The following is a 17,855-nucleotide window of genomic DNA, read 5'->3' as shown; positions in this document are numbered from 1 at the left end:
CCGAACATTAAATCAAGCACGGCCTCGAAGCCGGCCCTGGAGCCTGAAGGAGCAGAGCGTTTGCATACAGTAGGTGCTAAATAAAGCCTCTTCACCTGTGTGTCAGCACGCTCCTACAGCTCTCGCGCGCCAGCACGGGGACGTTGACCATAACACTGACCACTCGCTGTCACTTGTGCCTGCCTGGAATCGCGCTCGCGGGGCGGGGAGTCCCGCGGCGAAGAGCGGCCTCTCCCACCCGGGACCCCCAGCCTTCTGGCGAGTGTCTGCCGCTCTGCCACGGCTGGGCCTGGCCACACCGGGCCGCCGGGGCCGCCGAAACCGCGGCTCAGCGCCGCCCGCGCGCCGGAGGACACGGTCGAGAGGATCGGGGTCTGTCCGCGGCCCGGGGCGCATCTCAGAGGCCCAAGGCTGCGGGGCCACCCGGCGAGTGCGCAGCCCGGCCGGCCGCCAGGTCCCGCGAGCGCCGCCAGCGTCGGGGCCGCGCCGTCTGCGCGTGTTTACTAGTTGCCCGAGGAGACGCGCGCGCACCCGCACCCGCACCCGCACGCGCACCCGCACCCGCACGCGCACCCGCACGCGCCGCTCCCCGCCGCCTGCGCTCCTCCAGCTCCAGGCGCCCGGACCCGGCCGGCGACGGCGCCCCCGCGCCCGAGGTACGTCCCAGCCCGCCGGCCGCGCACGGGGGTGGCCCCGGCGGCCTCTCGGACCGCCGCCGAGCACCCGGGGTGGACGGCCGCGGGGCGCCCGGGCGCTGCGTGGGTGCCTCGTCGTGGGTATGGCTCCGCCTTGGAAGTGGACTGGGACGGCCCGCGGCCGGTTAATTTTAGGAAGTTAGGGGCAGGTCGTGAGTTTGTGACATGCGTCTGAATTTCCGTTTGCTTCTCTGACCACTGAAACGGGTGAAATTCTAAAGACAAGTCCTGTAGACCCGCGGACTCCCCCACCCCTTTCATTTAACTTACACTACTTGCCTAAGAAGTGGTTCAGAGCAATTTCTTCAAAATCTGGTGTGGTAGGATTAATGGCGGTCCTGAGCAAAGTCGCTGGCCTTTTTGTTGCTGGTCACCCTAGTAACAATCATTCAGTTGTCCTTGGATCCATTTACTCAGTTACTTAGGCATTGGGGACTTTGGGGCATCAGATACACACAGACACACACACACACAGACACACACACGAAGTTAGGGCACACACACACACACACACACACACACGAAGTTAAGGCTGGCTGAGCCAGGGTTAAGTATCCCGTTTTGGACCTGGCATCAGGGTCCCACCAGGCATAGCGTGCTGGGGTGTTGCTAGAGACAGGGAAGGAATTGTGTTCGGCAGAGCTGCTAACCTAAGAGTTGTCCTCAGCCTAACCATACTGGACCACAGAAATCTCTGGGGGACACTCTTCGATTCAAAACAGGGGGTGGATTCTCCAACATGTTTTAGGAATTCTTCTATTTAGAAGCTTTGATTGCTGCCTTACATCTGACCTATATTTCGATTTCTTTGATTCCTGGCTTATTGTGGAAAATTAGTAATATATTGTACAAATAAAAGTGTTTTGTTTTTTTTTTCATTTGACATTTTGCCAATTTTATCCCAATATGGCATGCTCTGTGAATTAAGAATGTTAGCCCAGGGGCGCCTGGGTGGCTCAGTCCGCTGAGCTGTGGACTCTTGATTTCCCTGGGTAATGATCTCAGGGTCGAAGGATCCAGCCCTCATATCTCTGTGCTCAGCAGGAGTCGGCTTGAGGATTCTCTCTCCCTCTCCCTCTGTCCCTCCTCCACTCGTGCTCTCTCTCTCAAATAAATAAATAAATCTTTAAAAAAAAGAATGTTAGCCCATGCATAAGTATTTAGTATTTTTATATTATTTATATTTGTTTGGAGAAAGAATTGAAAGTGAATTATAGACATCATGACCCTTCATTCCCAAATATTCTAGTAGGTATCTCCTAAGAGCAAGGGCATTCTCCAACCAAAATGCAATGATCAAACCCAGGATATTTGACATTGCTGCAGTAACTTTATCTAATGTATACTATCTACAAAAATTTTGCCAATTATTCCAATAATGTCATATACTGCAGAATATTTTTTCATGTCAGGATTATGCATTGTATTTAGTTATGTGTCTTTAGTCTCTATAAACCTGGAATAGTTCCTCAATCTTTCTTTGTTTTTGATGATACTGATATTTTTACAGAGTCTAGGTCATCTGTCTTGCAGAATAAGTTCGTCTGATTGTTTTTCATTAGATTTTTGGTAGAAATACTGTGAAGTGATATGTTTCAGTGCATCACACCAGGAGGTGCATGATGTCACTTTGTCCCACTTTTGGTGATCCTGATTGGTAGTATTTGCCAGAGTTTTCCACTGTAAAAGTGAAAAAAAAAAAAAGCTTTAGCCATAAATAAGTGATCATATTGAGTAATCTTATTGATACATATGGAGGTTTTTAGGATAAATTTTACTGCCTACATAAAGGAAAATATTCGGGGTGCATGGGTGGCTGAGTTGATTAAGTATGCAACTCTTGATTTTGCTCAGGTCATGATCTCGGTGTCATGGGATCGAGCCCAGCATGGGGCTGCATCCTCAGTTTGGAGTCGGTTTGAGATTCTCCCTCTGACCCTTCCCTCCCTGCACCTGTGCATGCTCTTTCTCTAAATAAATAAAATCTTTTTTTTTAAAAAAAAGGAAAATATTCACCAAGCCCAAGATTTTAATTGACCTGAAAGACCTAAATTTTACTGACACTAAAAGTAGAAGCTGAAAGATCAGCATTTATTAAAGTTAATTTTTCAGTTTGCTAAATACTTCATCTGAGACAATCTTAAAACTCAGGTAGGCAAGGCAAGAATTTCCCATTATACGGATGTGAAAATGGCTTGCTCAGTTAGCAACCGCTGTAGCTGGGACTTAAATATCTTTCTTTTGAAAGTTTAGTCCTTTTCTGACCACACCATCCTGTACTGAAAACAGAATAAAATATAATAGTATGCAACTGTATGAGGACATAGAATACTGCAGAGACCAGAGGTACTAGTTCTAGGTTCAAGCAATCCTGATTATACCCTTTATTATCTGTGATGACATGGGCAAAAAAATTACTTATGTCTCTGACTATAGTTTCTTCATCTGAAACATGGGATCAGAGTCCTTACCACGTAGCGTAGTTTTGGGATTTCACAGTTAATATATCTAATCCATCCAAACTGACAGAGTTAAGTGCTTATTAATATTAGCTCTTCTTATTCTCTGTAACCTTTGGAATTTGCCTTGGCATCTACCCCCTACTGCCATCACTGATACCTCCATTAATAATACCTCCGTCACCACCTCAAGAAACAGTAATTGAGGATTTGTGTGAGGTACTGAGGGTAAAAAAATGAATTTGACAGTTTCTGCTCTCAGTGAAGAATCAAGAGTTCACAATCAAGAAAAACAGACACACAAACAGATGGCTTTCGTTGGTATCACCCATGACCCAAATTTAATGGGGCATTTTTCTCAAGTTGGGTTTACCTCTAATCAAATTATCAGTAGAGCTTTACTAGGCTAGAAAATGTGATGAATACTGAGAGCAATGTCATGTGACTTGAAGTATAACAGCTCAAGCACAGAAGTGGGAAACATGCTTCCGGGAAATTTACAAACAGAGCTTTGAGCAGAACAGTGTAACTTTGCTGTGCATTTGAAATAAGGCATGGAAAAAAAAAAAGAAATAAGGTATGGAAGCTGAAAAATGTTACCAGATTATTAAAATAATACCACTGAGCAAAAAGCTACAACAGTCGTTTGGTAAAAACATCAGAGATGGCTTTGCTCTGTCAGTGTTTTCACGTACCTAGAAGACCTGAACCAAAGTTGAGGCTCCAGTAAATAGTACTGTTGGGACTTTGAGCAAGTCTCTTTCCTCTCTGTGAAACAGATTAACTAACCGTCTGATGGGGTTGTTCTGAGAAGAAAATGTAAGTAGCAACAGTTTATCAACAGCTATACATCCTGAGAACAACAGACCTGGAGCTGGTGAAGTATAGTTAAAAAGGAAGTCAAGTCAGTTTTCCCTTTATTTCCCCACTATTTTCACTTTTTAAAAAATTATGAGAAAATCATCTTACCCATTTTTATGTGCACAGTGCAGTGGCAGTAGGTACATTTATATTATTTTGCAACCATTCCACCATCCATGTCTAGAACTCTTATTTTTTTAGAACCGTTTTCATCTCAAAAAACTGAGACTCTATACCCACTAACCCATAACTCCCCATTCCCCTCTCTCCCTTGGCCCTGGAACACTAGGTACCTCATATAAGTGGGATCATGCAGTGTTTGTCATTTTGTGACTGCCTTATTTACTTAACATAATGTGCTCAAGACTCATCCCTGTTGTAGCATGGCAGAATTTCCTTTCTTTTTAAGGCCGAATAATATTCCATTATATGTATATATCATGTTTTGTTTATCCATTCATCTGTACACAGACACTGGAGTTGTTTCCACCTTTGGCTCTAGTGAATAATTCTACTTTGATCAGAGGTGCACAAATGGTTCTTCAAGACCTTGCTTTCAATTCTTTTGGGAGTGCTGGATGATAATGGTGTTTCTATTTTTAATTTTTTGAGGCGATACCATACTGTTTTCCGTAGTAGCTGAATCATTTTACATTGCCATCAGCAATGCACGAAGTTTCCAATTTCTCTACATCCTTGTCCACACTTATATTTTTCTTTCCTGCCTCCCTCCTTCTTTTTTCTTTTTATAGTAGCCATCCCAATGGTATGAGGTATACTTTTTAAAAATAGTTTATACTTTTTATTTATACTTTTTAAAATTATACTTTTTAAAAATAGTTTTTAAAAAGTATAATTTTATACTTTTTAAAAATAGTTTATACCATTTATACTTTTTAAAAATAGTTTTTTTTAAAAAGATATTTATTTGAGAGAGAGAGAGAAAGCGTGAGCAGGGGGAGGGGCAGAGAAAGAGGGAGAAGCACATGGGGCTCGATCCCAGGACCCTGAGGTCATGACCTGAGCCGAAGGCAGAGGCTTAACCGACTGAGCCACCAAAGCACCCCTCCATTTCTACTTTTTAAAGACTCATTTCTTCCCTCTTCCAGTTTGCTCTTTTTGTTTCCCCCTCCTCCTTTTACTCAAACTCAAGTTTAAGAAAAGATATGACTCTAATCACATGTCTTCATATGAATTTAAGTTAGAAGCCTCCCCATCCTAGGTATAAAGAAAAAAACCTAAATCTCCCAAAAAAAGGCAAGAAAGAAAAAAAGAAACAAAAAGCAGAGAAAAAAAGAAAAAAAATGATGGTGGAAATAAATATGAATATAGCAGTAATTACAATAAAGGAGAATGGACAAAATGCTCAGTTAACTGACAAAATTGTCAGATTGAATTTTTTTGATCTAGGTATATGGTATTTATGAAAGACATATAAACAGAAGTATATGGAGAAGTTGAGAGCACGGTGTATAAAAAGATTCATCAGGCATGGGGCGCCTGGGTGGCACAGTTGGTTAAGCCTCCGACTCTTGGTTTCAGCTCAGGTCCTGATCTCAGGGTCATGAGGTTGAGCCCCATGTGGGCTCCAGGCTCAGCACCCAGTCTTCTTATGTTTCTCTCTCCCTCTGTCTCTGCCCCTCCCCACCCCCACACTGTCTTTCTTTCTAAAATAAATAAATAAATTTTAGAAAAAGATTCATCAGGCAAAAAATAAGCAAAAGAAAGCTGATTAGATATAACAATATACAAAATACTTTTTTTAAAAAAATATTTATTTATTTGGCAGAGAGAGAGACAGCGAGAGCAGGAACATAAGCAGGAGGAGTGGGAGAGAGAGAAGCAGGCTTCCCGCCAAGCAGGGAGCCCGATGCGGGGCTCGATCCCAGGACCCTGGGATCATGACCCGAGCCAAAGGCAGATGCTTAACGCTGAGCCACCCAGGCGCCCCTACAAAATACTTTTAAGGCAAAAATGCATTACTAGAAGTAAAGAGAGTCACTATACAAATTATATCAGTATCTCATAATAAAAATTTTCATTCAACAGGAAGGTGTAAGAATTCTAAATGTATATGCAATAACATGGTGTCAAACTTGGAATTCAAATATGCAAAATAAAAATGGACAGAAACAAAATCTATAAGGACATACAGACAAATCCAAACTAGAGTAGAACTTCTTCAACAAACCTCTGAAATAGCAACCAGGCAAAAATTTGGTAAGAGAGGTACTAAAAAAACTAAAGATACAAGCTTGGTTAAGTCATTGTGAAGAAGAATTATAGTATATAAGATATGTGGGATATGACTGTGAAAGTTAACAGGATGACTTTTTCTCTTTGTCTAAGGGAAAAAACACCTTTAGACTAGGAATCAAATGGACGAAATCCTAGAAAATGTACTCTATTGGTAGGGATTGAACTAGATCAGTAATTACATGTTTTTCCCTTGTAAATAAATAAGGACTTTCTACTATCAAAAGTAAATGATGACAGTCTGATCAATGAAAACATTAGACACACCCACCTTGAAGGATTTTTTATACAATAACTGACAGGACTCAAAAGTGTCAAGGACACTAAGGAGACACAACACCAAATGTGATGAGGGGACCTAGACTGGTTTCTGGACCACAGGGAGAACAATAGTGGAAAACCTGGTAGCTTAGTTAATAGTATGGTACCAATGTTAGTTTCCTGGTTTTAATAAATGTACCTTGCTTATCCTGGTTATTAACGTACAGAAACTCTGTTCTAATTTGGCAACTTTTCTCTAAGTCTAAAATGATTTCAGAATAAAATGTTTAAAAAAATAGATGATAACCACTTAATTTATTTGTATATCTAAGTTTGTTGATTTTAACTCCAACACTTGGTTTCTCCTGTTACCTAATCTCTCTTTGACCACCTGGCTTTGGAATGCAGCATGAGAGAAAGCGTTCAAGGGACAAGTAGGAGAGCTTTTTGAACACCAAACAGGGCAAGTTTTTGTTTGCATATTTTTAAATGTGTGTGTGTTTACTTAATGTTACCAAATACAGTGTGTAGGATATTTGAAACAATAGTGAGTGCTCCTTGGTTTGTACTCTAATTAAGTTGACTCATTATAAAGACTTTCTTTTTCTGTGTTCAAGGACAATGTAAAAACATTTAATTGAAGAAGGGAGTAATGTTTGCTGCCCTAGGAATTATTTATGCTGTGTACTTTACCCAAGGTGTTTTTTTTTTTTTCTCCTTGTTTTGCTTCCAGTTTTTTTTCCCCTTTAGAAATTGATACTTTGGTGGCTTAGATCTAAGGCAGAGAACTTCAAAGGCATTGCTGAGGTAGACCATTAGGACCATATTCTTTTTTCTTACTGATACCGGCATAATTATTGGTCGTAGCTTCAATATTGACATGTTTAATTAGTGCTTGAATAAAATATCTTAAATATTGCTTATAAAAACAAATATATGCCTTATATTTCTGAGTAACTGAAATAACTTCCTTTTCATGGAATGTACCCTATGATTTCCTTCTTGAATCTTCCCTGTTAACTTTGTACAGAAATGCATTTTTCAGCATAGTCAGACCATCATAGCCTAACCTCAGTATCAGTGCAAAGGGGAACAATTTTCAGACTATATTTATATTTGACTATAATTGTCACATTTCCTTAAGTCTCTTCTACTTCAGGGCAAAAGAAATGAGTAGTAGAGGAGAATATGAAAAGGAAGTCTTGATGTTGACATCTTGTGAACATTTGAAGTAAGCAAAAATGAGAAGTTGGGAGGAAATCTGAATCAGAAATATTCTGCTTAGTGACTCACATGTCGTGTTAGTCACCTATTTGGCAACCTCCCATTGAATCCTAGGCTCTTTGTTAGCATGGAAGATACAGAAATTCTTTCCTTTTTTTTTTTTGGTGAAGATTTTATTTATTTATTTATTTGAGAGAGAGAGAGAGATAGCGAGAGAGAGCAGGAGCGGGGAGGAGAGGGAGAAGAAGTCTCCCCGCTGAGCAGGGAGCCCCGTGTGGGGCTTGATCTCAGGACCCTGGGATGATGATCCTGGGATCATGACCTGAATCACAGTCAGACACATAACTGACTGAGCCACCCAGGCATCCCAAACAGTCACTGTTTTAGATAAAGTCTTGTTCTCATAAAAGTTATATTCTTGTGGGGGAAATAAATAACAGAAAAGTAAAGAAATAGATAAGCAAGGTAGTTTATGGTAAAAAAAAAAAAAAAGAGAGTGGTAAATGCTTTAACAAGAAGCTAAGGCACAGGGCGCCTGGGTGGCTCAGTCGTTAAGCGTCTGCCTTCGGCTCAGGTCATGATCCCAGGGTCCTGGGATCAAGCCCCGCTTCCGGCTCCCTGCTCGGCAAGAAGCCTGTTTATCCCTCTCCCACTCCCCCTGCTTGTGTTCCCTCTCTGGCTGTGTGTCTCTCCGTCAAACAAATAAATAAAATCTTTAAAAAAAACAAAACAAAAAACCAAGAAGCTAAGGCAGGATGCCAGGATCAAGATCGGCTGGGGTAAAGGGTGAGGTCTACTTTGGATAGGGTGGGTAGGAAGGGCTCCCTAAGGAGATGATGTTTGTGCTGAGTTGTGAATGATCCCAAGAAGGAATGTTCTCAGTAATCACAAGGGCAGCTACAGGCCCTTAGGCAGGAATGAGGGCAATGTGCTTAAAAAGAGCCCAACTTGTAGAATGTCCCTCAGTTGGGGTATGTCCAGTGTTCCCTCACAGATTCAGCTTAATCCTTTCTGGCATTTATGGTAATTCTCTATGAGAGATGTTGTATTCTCAGTGCACCATGTTAGGAGCCGTATGTCAGTTCATCTCATCACTGATGTTAGGAAAGTCCAAGAGAGGCTGAGGATCCGTTGCACGTCAGACAGACTAAAGGTACTTGACAACACATGCCCTGCAGCTACAGCTCCAAAGAACATCACTGAAATGATTGGTGAATGATATGATGCCATAGTTAAATTCCTTAAATTTGACTGTTTTATGCAAAGGGATGTTCTTGCTTTTAGGAGATACGTGCTGAAGTATTTGGGGGTGAAGGGCCAGGACGTCGGCAAATTACCCATGATTCAGCAATCATAGTTGTAATAAACTCACGGAGAAAGCAATCGGTCACATGTGGCAAGACGTTCTCATAGTTGGCGAATCCAAGTGAAGCATATACTTGGGTTTATTGGATTATTCTTGCAACTTTACTGTAAGATTGAAATAAAACTTAAGAAACATGTGCCTGCAACAAATGGAGTGACGAAGTAGAAGACTCGCTCTTCCTAACTATTGAGCTTGCAGTTTAGTCCAGTAAATAATAAATGGTAACACATAAAAGTTTAAAAAATGATGGCAGAAAGCATGCCTAGAATAAAGACATGGTCTCAGATAAGGATCTAGCAGGAAATACAAAAACAATTACACAGGGTGCTCTAGTAGACCAGGGGCAAGGATGGAGCTGGGCCAGTTTGGCTTCTGGTGGTGGGCGAGGTGATGTTGCCTTTGAAGCGCCAGCAGAACATGCAGGCAATGTTCAGTAGATGGTTGGAAATGGATCTCTAGCTAGAGGTGCAGATTTGGGAGCCATCAGACTGGCTGAAATCTCAGCAGGGCAGGAAGCTGGCCAGAGAAGGTGTTTCTGGTGACAGAGGGTTGAAGACAGATCCCCAGAGAATATCAAGTTAAGGAGTGGTGAAGGAGGATGAGCTGCAGGAGGGACTGCGAGGGGAGGGCCAGGTAAGTCAGAGGAGGGAGCGATGCAGAGAGGTGAGGGAGATGAGTAAGGAGAGTTCAAGGAGAGTGTGCTTTGTGTGGCACATGCCCAAGGGAGGTCAAGTCAGGGAGGGGGAAAAGTGTTCCCTGGAAACCCTCTTACACTATTGGTGGGAATGCAAACTGGTGCAGCCACTCTGGAAAACAGTATGGAAATTCCTCAAAAATTTAAAAATAGACCTACCCTTCAACCCAACAATTGCACTCCTCGGTATTTATCCAAAGGATACAAACATGGTGATTCGAAGGGGCACCTGCACCCTAACGTTTATAGCAGCAATGTCCATGATAGCCAAAATATGGAAAGAGTCCAGACGTCCATCGACAGATGAATGGATAAAGAAGATGTGGTATATATACACAATGGAATATTACTCAGCCATCAGAAAGGATGAAATCATGCCATTTGCAGTGATGTGGATGGAACCAGAGGGTATTATGCTAAGTGAAACAAGTCAGTCGGAGAAATACAAGTACCATACGATTTCACTTATATGCGGAGAAACAAAACATGAACATAGGGGAAGAAAAGGAAAAATAAGATGAAAACAGAGAGGGAGGCCAATCATAAAAGACGCTGAACTCTAGGAAACAAACAGGGTTGCTGGAGGGGATGTGGGTGGGGGGATGGGGTAACTGGGTGACGGTCATTAAGGAGGGCACTTGATGTCATGAACACTGGGTATTATGTGCAACTGATGAATCACTAAATTCTGCCTCTAAAACTAATTAAAACAAAGTGTTCCCCGGATTTGGTGGTCAGGGCAGTCTTCTCCCAGGAAGTGAGCTTTAAGCTGAGCTGTGGAAGGTAAGAGTCAGTGAGGCAAAGGATCGGGGGTGGTTGTGTTGGATACGTCTTCTCCACAGCACAAAGCATGGATGCTGGCTGTGGGAGAGGAGGAAGCAAAGTCCACTCAGGCAACCACAGAAGGCCAGTGTGGCTGGAGTGTGGTTGGAGAGCACAGTGAGGTGAGAAGTCATGGGTGTGGAAGCTGGGGAAGTAGGCAAGGGTCAGATCATACAGGACTTTATAGGAATTTGGATTTTGCCCTGAGGGCAAGGGATGCCCCTGGAGAATTTTAAGTCTTGGGATATATTGAACAGTTCTGCATTTTATTTATTTATTTATTTATTTATTCATTTATTTTTAAAGATTTTATTTATTTGACAGAGAGAGACACAGTGAGAGAGGGAATATAAGCAGGAGGGGTGGGAGAGGGAGAAGCAGGCTTCCTGCCGAGCAGGGAGCCCGATGTGGGACTCGATCCCAGGACTCTGAGATCATGACCTGAGCTGAAGGCAGATGCTTAACGACTGAGCCACCCAGGCGCCTGAACAGTTCTGCATTTTAAAAAGATCCCTTTAGGGGCGCCTGGCTGGCTCAGTCGGTAGAGCATGTGACTCTTGATCTCGGGGTCCAGAGTTCGAGCCCTATGTTGGGCTAGAGCCTACTTAAGAAAATAAATAAAAATAAAAAGAATCCTTTGGCTACAAATGGACTAGCCCCTTGGTGGGGTAGGGGAGGGTGGGGATAAGTCTGAGGTTGAGGAGACTCTCTGGGGGCTGTTGTGGCAATCTAGACTAGCATGGCAGGCATAGACGGACGTTGAAAGTGAGGAGTTGCTTAGGTGTGAGAATCAAGACAGAAGCATTGGAACTGGAAGAAGAGAGAGAGAAATTGTAAAGTATGGGCTACTGGTTCAAGGAACTGGGTGGGTGTTTGTTGCCATTCGCTGAGATGGAGAAAGAGCAGGTTGAGGGAAAGTAGCATGAGTTCAGTATTGGACATGTTGGGTGGGAGGTGTCTGTGCTATCTGGGTGATATCCCCTGGGCAGTTAGATGTAGATCCTGAGCCCAATAGAGAAGTTTCAGGTGGGCATCATCATATACGTGGGGCACCTCAGCACGTAGATGGTTCTTGAAGTCACGAATAAAGGAAGGCCAGAGAAATAAGAGGGTTTTTTTTGTTTGTTTGTTTTTTGCTTTTTGTCAAGACAACCATTGGATCATGACCTGAGCCAAAGGCAGATGCTTAATGACTGAGCCACCCAGGCACCCCTCTCAAGACAACCGTTGAAATAAGAGGTTTTCCAGGGAGAGTGTGAGGAGGAATTTTTAAAACATTGAATTTGACCATGCAATGGTTGAGGGGGAGCAGACAGGAAAACTGAAAAGATCCAAAGGGAATAAATTCTTCCTGTGATAGGCACCTGTTAAGAAAATTGTTTACTCATAATTTTATTCATTTATTGACCAAATATTTGTTGGCCTCAAAAGAATATTAACCTTGGAGTGAAGAGACCTGGATATTATTGACTCTGAAATGAGCTGACTTAATCTCTCCAGGTCTGGTTTCTTTATGTGTTCAGGTTCATTTCCACCTCAAGTTTTCTAAGAAATATTAATAAACTAATGATAATTTCCAAAATATTTTATACCAGAAACATATATAAAATAGTAAGTGTATATAAAATAGTAAGTGAGAACATATGGCATAAGTCAGCCCCACTGTTTGGTGAAGGTGAGAACTTAGGAACGTCCCTTAACCCTTCCAGGCCTCAGTGTTAATTAATACTTTGGAGTATTAATACTTGATCTGGGCTTTTCACTCTAGATAGTAGACTGAGCTTGTGTGCTTCTGTCTGCTGCTTCTCCGAACTGCATTAAAAGAGAGTAAAAAATAAAAAACAGCATCATTCCCAACAGTGCTGGGAATATGACCAGATTTTTTTTTTCTTTTTTTACCATTCTGGAAAATACAAAGGCAGGGGCGTCATCAGGTAGATCAATGACAGAGGAGGAGAAGACAGCAGTGGAGGTAGAACTGTTCTTCCCAGAGACCTCTGGAAGCTTCCATGCTTGGAATTGGCAGATGTGGACCTGGATTATTAGGAAGTAGGAAGAAATCAGGCAGACATCACTGGTGAATGGAAATGTGAATCAACTACTTCAATCCCCAGTGCCCCACAACTGCTTCTACTTTGAATTCACCTGTTTCCACTCTATGCAATTCAACGTGCAGTCTATTGTTCATTGAACATTTGTGTCCCTCCCCAATTCACATGTTGAAGCCCTAACCCTCAGTGTGATGGTATTTGGAGAGGAGGCCTTCGGGAGGTGACTGGGTTTAGATGAGGTCATGAGGCTGGGCCCCCATGATGGGATGAGTGTCCTTATAAGAAGAGGAAGAGACTGGAACTTTCTTTGCCCTTTGAGGACACCACAGGAAGATGACCATCAGCAAGCTGGGAAGCGAGTTCTCACCAGGAGCCAGAGCAGTGACACCTTAATCTTGGACTTCCCAGCCTCCCACAACTGTGAGGAATAAACATCTGTATCTGAAGCCACCCAGTCTGTGGTATTTTGTTACAGCAGCCCACCTGACCAACAGTCAGTCTTTGCTAAAGTTAGCCTACCCACTCTTACCCTCACAACTCACGCGCAGCTCTCCCCACTTCGGGCCACGGCCTTCCAAACAAATGTGAAGTGTTATTGTGCTGATACACAATGGATGGCATCTTCAGTGCAGAGCCTTTCTTCATAGGAAGGTTTCTCATAACATTTATCCCTAAAGCTGAAGTACATGAACCTCTGCCTTAAAGAAGTGACTTCTCTGGAGAAATACCTTCTGCCCCTCTAATTTCTAGAACCTAAGCAGTATCGAGTTAACCTGTTGCTATTACTTTCTTGCTCACATATCAGGGTATTTTTTAAAATTTAAATGTTTTATTGTTTTGGTGTTGAGCAAAGGATAGCTAGCTCTCCCTGGACCGTGCTTCAAGTACAGAGAGGACATAGGTGTGAGTATAAAGTGTGTAACCGAGGCTGGCAAAAATGCAACTTTTTCTAACAACTGGGCTTAACCCAGGAGACGCTGTTTCCTCCGTTTAGAAGAAAAAGACCATCTTGTCAATTCAGGGGAACTTATCCCAATGGTTTTCCTCACTCCGCCTCTCCCTTAGTTGAACCAAGTTTCTGCAGGTGGGGATGGGCGTGGTTTTGAGTATGGGGCGGGGGCGGGGCGTTTGGGCCGAAGACCATCCTCTGCCGCCTTGGCTCCGACTTCCCTTGGGGACTTGGACATTGGTCTCTGCTGAAGTCCTTGGCTTTGCTCTGGCTTCTCAAGGTCCAGCCGTGCAGCAGGTTCCTTATTCCCATCCCAAGTCCCTTTACGTCTGTAGTCTTATCTCTGTCTCCCTTTTTGCTTTCCTTGGGGAAATGGGGAACCAGGGTAGGGTTTCCCTTCCCTGCTTGAGAAGTCACTACAGAAGGCGGAGTTGCCCGCGGGCCCCATGGGCCCGTCACTCAATCATTGTCACTCGTTCCACGTTCCACTCCGAGGAGCTGCACTGCTTGCTGCCTGTAGGGCTCTCCCGCGGGCATCCATCTCCAGGGGCAACATAGTGGGAAGCCAGGGAGGTAGCAGGAGTTTTTATTATCCTCCCCACTCATCTCATCTCAGGTCTTAGGTCCCAAGAGGGCGGGCAACACCTAAGTGCGGGTCATGTCTCCTTTTTCCAGGGCCTGGAGCCACACATCACCTTTCAGGTGGGAAAATGATTCTCCAGCATGAACTGTTCTCTACTCTACAATCTAAAGGAATAATTTTCATGCTGTGAATCCTCAAGGCTTTGTTATTTATATGCAAAGCCATGCTTTTGAAATTTTAAATATTTGAAAGCATTCTCTTTCAGATAGCCCTCGTCTGAAAATCCAGAGCATTATAGCTCTTGAAAGCTTCTGTGGATCCTCTAAATAGGGGCCCGAGCTACATTCTCCTGGACCCGCTGGCTCTCTCTACTCACATAATATACTCCAAGTAATGGAATGAGTTGACTTACTGGATGGAATTATCTAGAATCGACAATTAGAATTTTAGGGAATAGCTGCCAAAAACAGTGATCATGGGTTTGGCCATATTGGCTCTTTTTTTTTTTTTTTTATAGTAATTAACCAAGTTGTTTTTTATTTTAAGGATTTTTATTTATTTGAGAGAATGAGAGGGAGCCAAGTGGAGGGAGAGGCAGAGGGAGAGGGACATGCAGACTCCCCGCTTGGAGTGCCGAGCCTGACACCACACGGGGCTTATCCCACGACCCTGAGATCATGCCTTGAGCTGAAACCAAGAGTCAGACCCTTAACCGACTGAGCCACCCAGGCGCCCCAATACATAGCCAAGTATTTTAAGTCCATTTTTGGTTCATGATTTTAAAATCATGCTGTCTGGGTAGAGAAGAATGCTTATACTCCTGTTCATGAAGGCAAATGTGTAGGCTGGCATTTCCTTAAAAGCAATATTAAAATATTTCTATTTATTCAAGTTTATGACGTTAGGGAGATGAAACTGTGTAGAAGCACTGTCTAGAAAGCATTAATAAGTAATAGAAGAGGTAATACTTAGAGGTAGGTAATGGAAAAATTATCTTAATATTGCTTACTCTTCTGTAGACTGACGTGGAACTGTTGAGTACTGAAATGAAGTCTCCTCATGACAATTCTAGGGTGCTAGAGAATTACCTTTCTGGAAGATGGGATAGACTGTATCTCAAGTCCCTTCTAAGGGAAATATTCCTGAAGAGCTGGTTTGAATAAACAATTTATTAAAGTTTGAAGCACATTACTCCACATAGGAGCTAAAATATTATTTCTTGAAAACTTTTTCACTTTACAATAATTTATCAAGTGTTTTATAATACGTGGAGTGGAAAAATCCCATTTGGAAAGAGTTCTAGAATCTTGAGCATGTGAAACGATGTATATAGGATAATGACAAATAAAATATCCCATCTAGTTGTCAATGAAGATTTTGGTTTCCACCATTTCTCTCACAGAAGCTATTCCATTTGTGACGTTTTCAAATTTGCATTCATTATTAGCCTTGGCTGCCAAACCCAGTACTCCCGTGGGGCCATATCCACTATGAACGCTGAAAAACTGCTAGCACTTAAAATTTGGCCTAAAGTTGACTAATTTGCCTGTGATTTGCCTTGCATCCAGTCTGAGAAGTTATCTTGCTAACATAAACAGATTAAAAATAACTTCATAGAGCTTTATATTGAACTAAAATATTAGCTTCTAAATTGGCTGGACCTGACCTGTCTGACATTTATGAACTTGTAGAAAACAGAATGCACCTTCCAAAAAGTAATTGGAAAATTTAATTATGAATTTATACTTTTAACTTAACATTACTTATGGAAATGCAGCTCATTATTACAACGGCCAGATTCGCAGACAGCAATATCGAGAGTGAGAAAATAATTCAGTTTAGGGAGAAACGATTGTTTCACCATTTAACCAGATATATATGGGAAAGCAACATGATAACTAAGAGCTTGGGCTTTGGAGTCAGACAGACTTGGTTTTGATTTTGGCTGTGCCATTTCATTTGGTCCTTCATTCGTTTTTTAGTATTTAACTGAAACCCAGTCACTGGGGACATAGTGGTGAACAAAACAGGCATTTTCCTGCTTCCTGTGGACCTCATAATCTAGCAGGGGAAGTAGATATGAAATAACTAATCATATAAATAATAGTTATAATATGAAGGATAAGGACTGGGTGCTATGAAATCAAATAACACAAGAACTCATTTAGATTGAGGCTTGGGAAGGCCAATATAAGGACTGAAAGCAGGCCATAAGGTGTTTGGGTAGAGGAGCCAGAGTAAGAGAGATTGATTGGGGGGGGGGGGGAAGGGAGGGGAAAATTCAGAAAAATACACTTGTAAGATTTATTAGATTTTTTTCCTGTTTGAATCTAAATTTCCTTATTATAGATAGTAGTAACAGTTTCACATAGTTGCTCTTGGAATTAAGTAACATTGTATTTGAATCATGCTTAATACAGACCTAGAATGATAAGTGTTTACTACCTGGTGGCTCTAAATAATAGTAATAATGATGCCTTCATGGAGTTTACATTTACATAATATCCACCGTAGGAATGGAAATAAGCAAAGAGGGGCTAATCATTGCTTAAAGAGCTTCAGAGAAAAGTTCCACATTTATGCTAATTTTAGAAATGAGTTATTTATTACAGTCACATCTGAAGGAAAAGATCTTAATGTTTTCTGACTAATGAGTGAATTTAAGTGCCTTGTATCAGCGAGGTTACAGAATAAAGATACTGAAGTTATAGAGAGTTGACTGATGTAATTTCCCATATATAAAACTTTGCACATCTGGTCTATAAAACCTTGAGATCAAGCTTGGCTGTTGCTCAGGCCCTAACAAGCTTCTAAAGGCAGGATGAGCTAAAGAAATAATTGTAAACTTAATAGCTAAGATATTTTCATAACAAGATTCAGAAAAATTAGAAATTAAATAAATGGACCTTCATCCTAACAAGGATTGAGATTCATAATTTTGGTTCCTTCAAGGGAAGCATTTTATGAATGTTTTATACTTTTATCCTTATCTAACAGATGTGGATGAACAATTCATGGCCTTTCCTCCCCTTGGTCAACTATCTCCTGTCCTCTCCAGCTTCTTCTAAAGCTCATATCTCTATTCTAGGTTGATCTCTAGCCAGGGCTGGTTTTAAAAACATGAGGTTTATTATTTTCTATTTTTATAAGAGGTGAGTGAAATTCCACCTATACTTCTACTACTATTGCTACTATTTCTTCTTCTTCTTAGTGAAGTCTTTTTTTTTTTTTTTTTTAAGATTTTATTTATTTATTTGTCAGAAAGAGAGAGAGCAAGCATGGGGAGTTGTAGGCAGCGGGAAAAGCAGGTTCTGCACTGAGCAAGGAACCTGATGCGGGACTCGATCCCAGGACTCTGTGATCATGACCTGAGCCAAAGGCAGATGCTTAACCGACTGAGCCACCCAGGCGTCCCTCACCTATACTTCTTCTAAGGGGCCATGGTTTAGGGCTAGTCAGGTGTTATTATAAATAAGTAAGTAAGTGCAACTAGGTATTTTTATGTTTGATATGCTAACCTTAGAGATGTGAACAAAGGGGAATAAGCCTTTCCATTCTGTTGTTCATCTACTCCTCCAGCCATTCATTTATTTAACAAATATTGAATGGATAGCCATTCAACAGAATTTATGGA

At 42.0% G+C, this 17,855-nt stretch overlaps 1 protein-coding gene across 1 annotated transcript in view; it reads left to right on the top strand.

The window, feature by feature from the left end:
* Positions 1-578: 578 nt before the first annotated feature.
* The window catches only part of CCDC170 (coiled-coil domain containing 170), a 95,779-nt gene continuing 78,502 nt past the window's right edge, over positions 579-17,855 (top strand). The window contains exon 1 of the mRNA XM_032407649.1: positions 579-656. The gene's annotated coding sequence lies outside the window, so the exon portion shown is untranslated. The remainder of the gene's footprint in view (positions 657-17,855) is intronic.

Source organism: Phoca vitulina, unplaced genomic scaffold, assembly GCF_004348235.1.
Source record: "Phoca vitulina isolate PV1807 unplaced genomic scaffold, GSC_HSeal_1.0 scaffold9, whole genome shotgun sequence".
NCBI classification, from domain to species: Eukaryota; Metazoa; Chordata; class Mammalia; order Carnivora; family Phocidae; genus Phoca; species Phoca vitulina.
The sequence above is the reverse complement of the archived record's forward strand: the minus strand, read 5'-3'. Positions and strand labels throughout refer to the sequence as shown.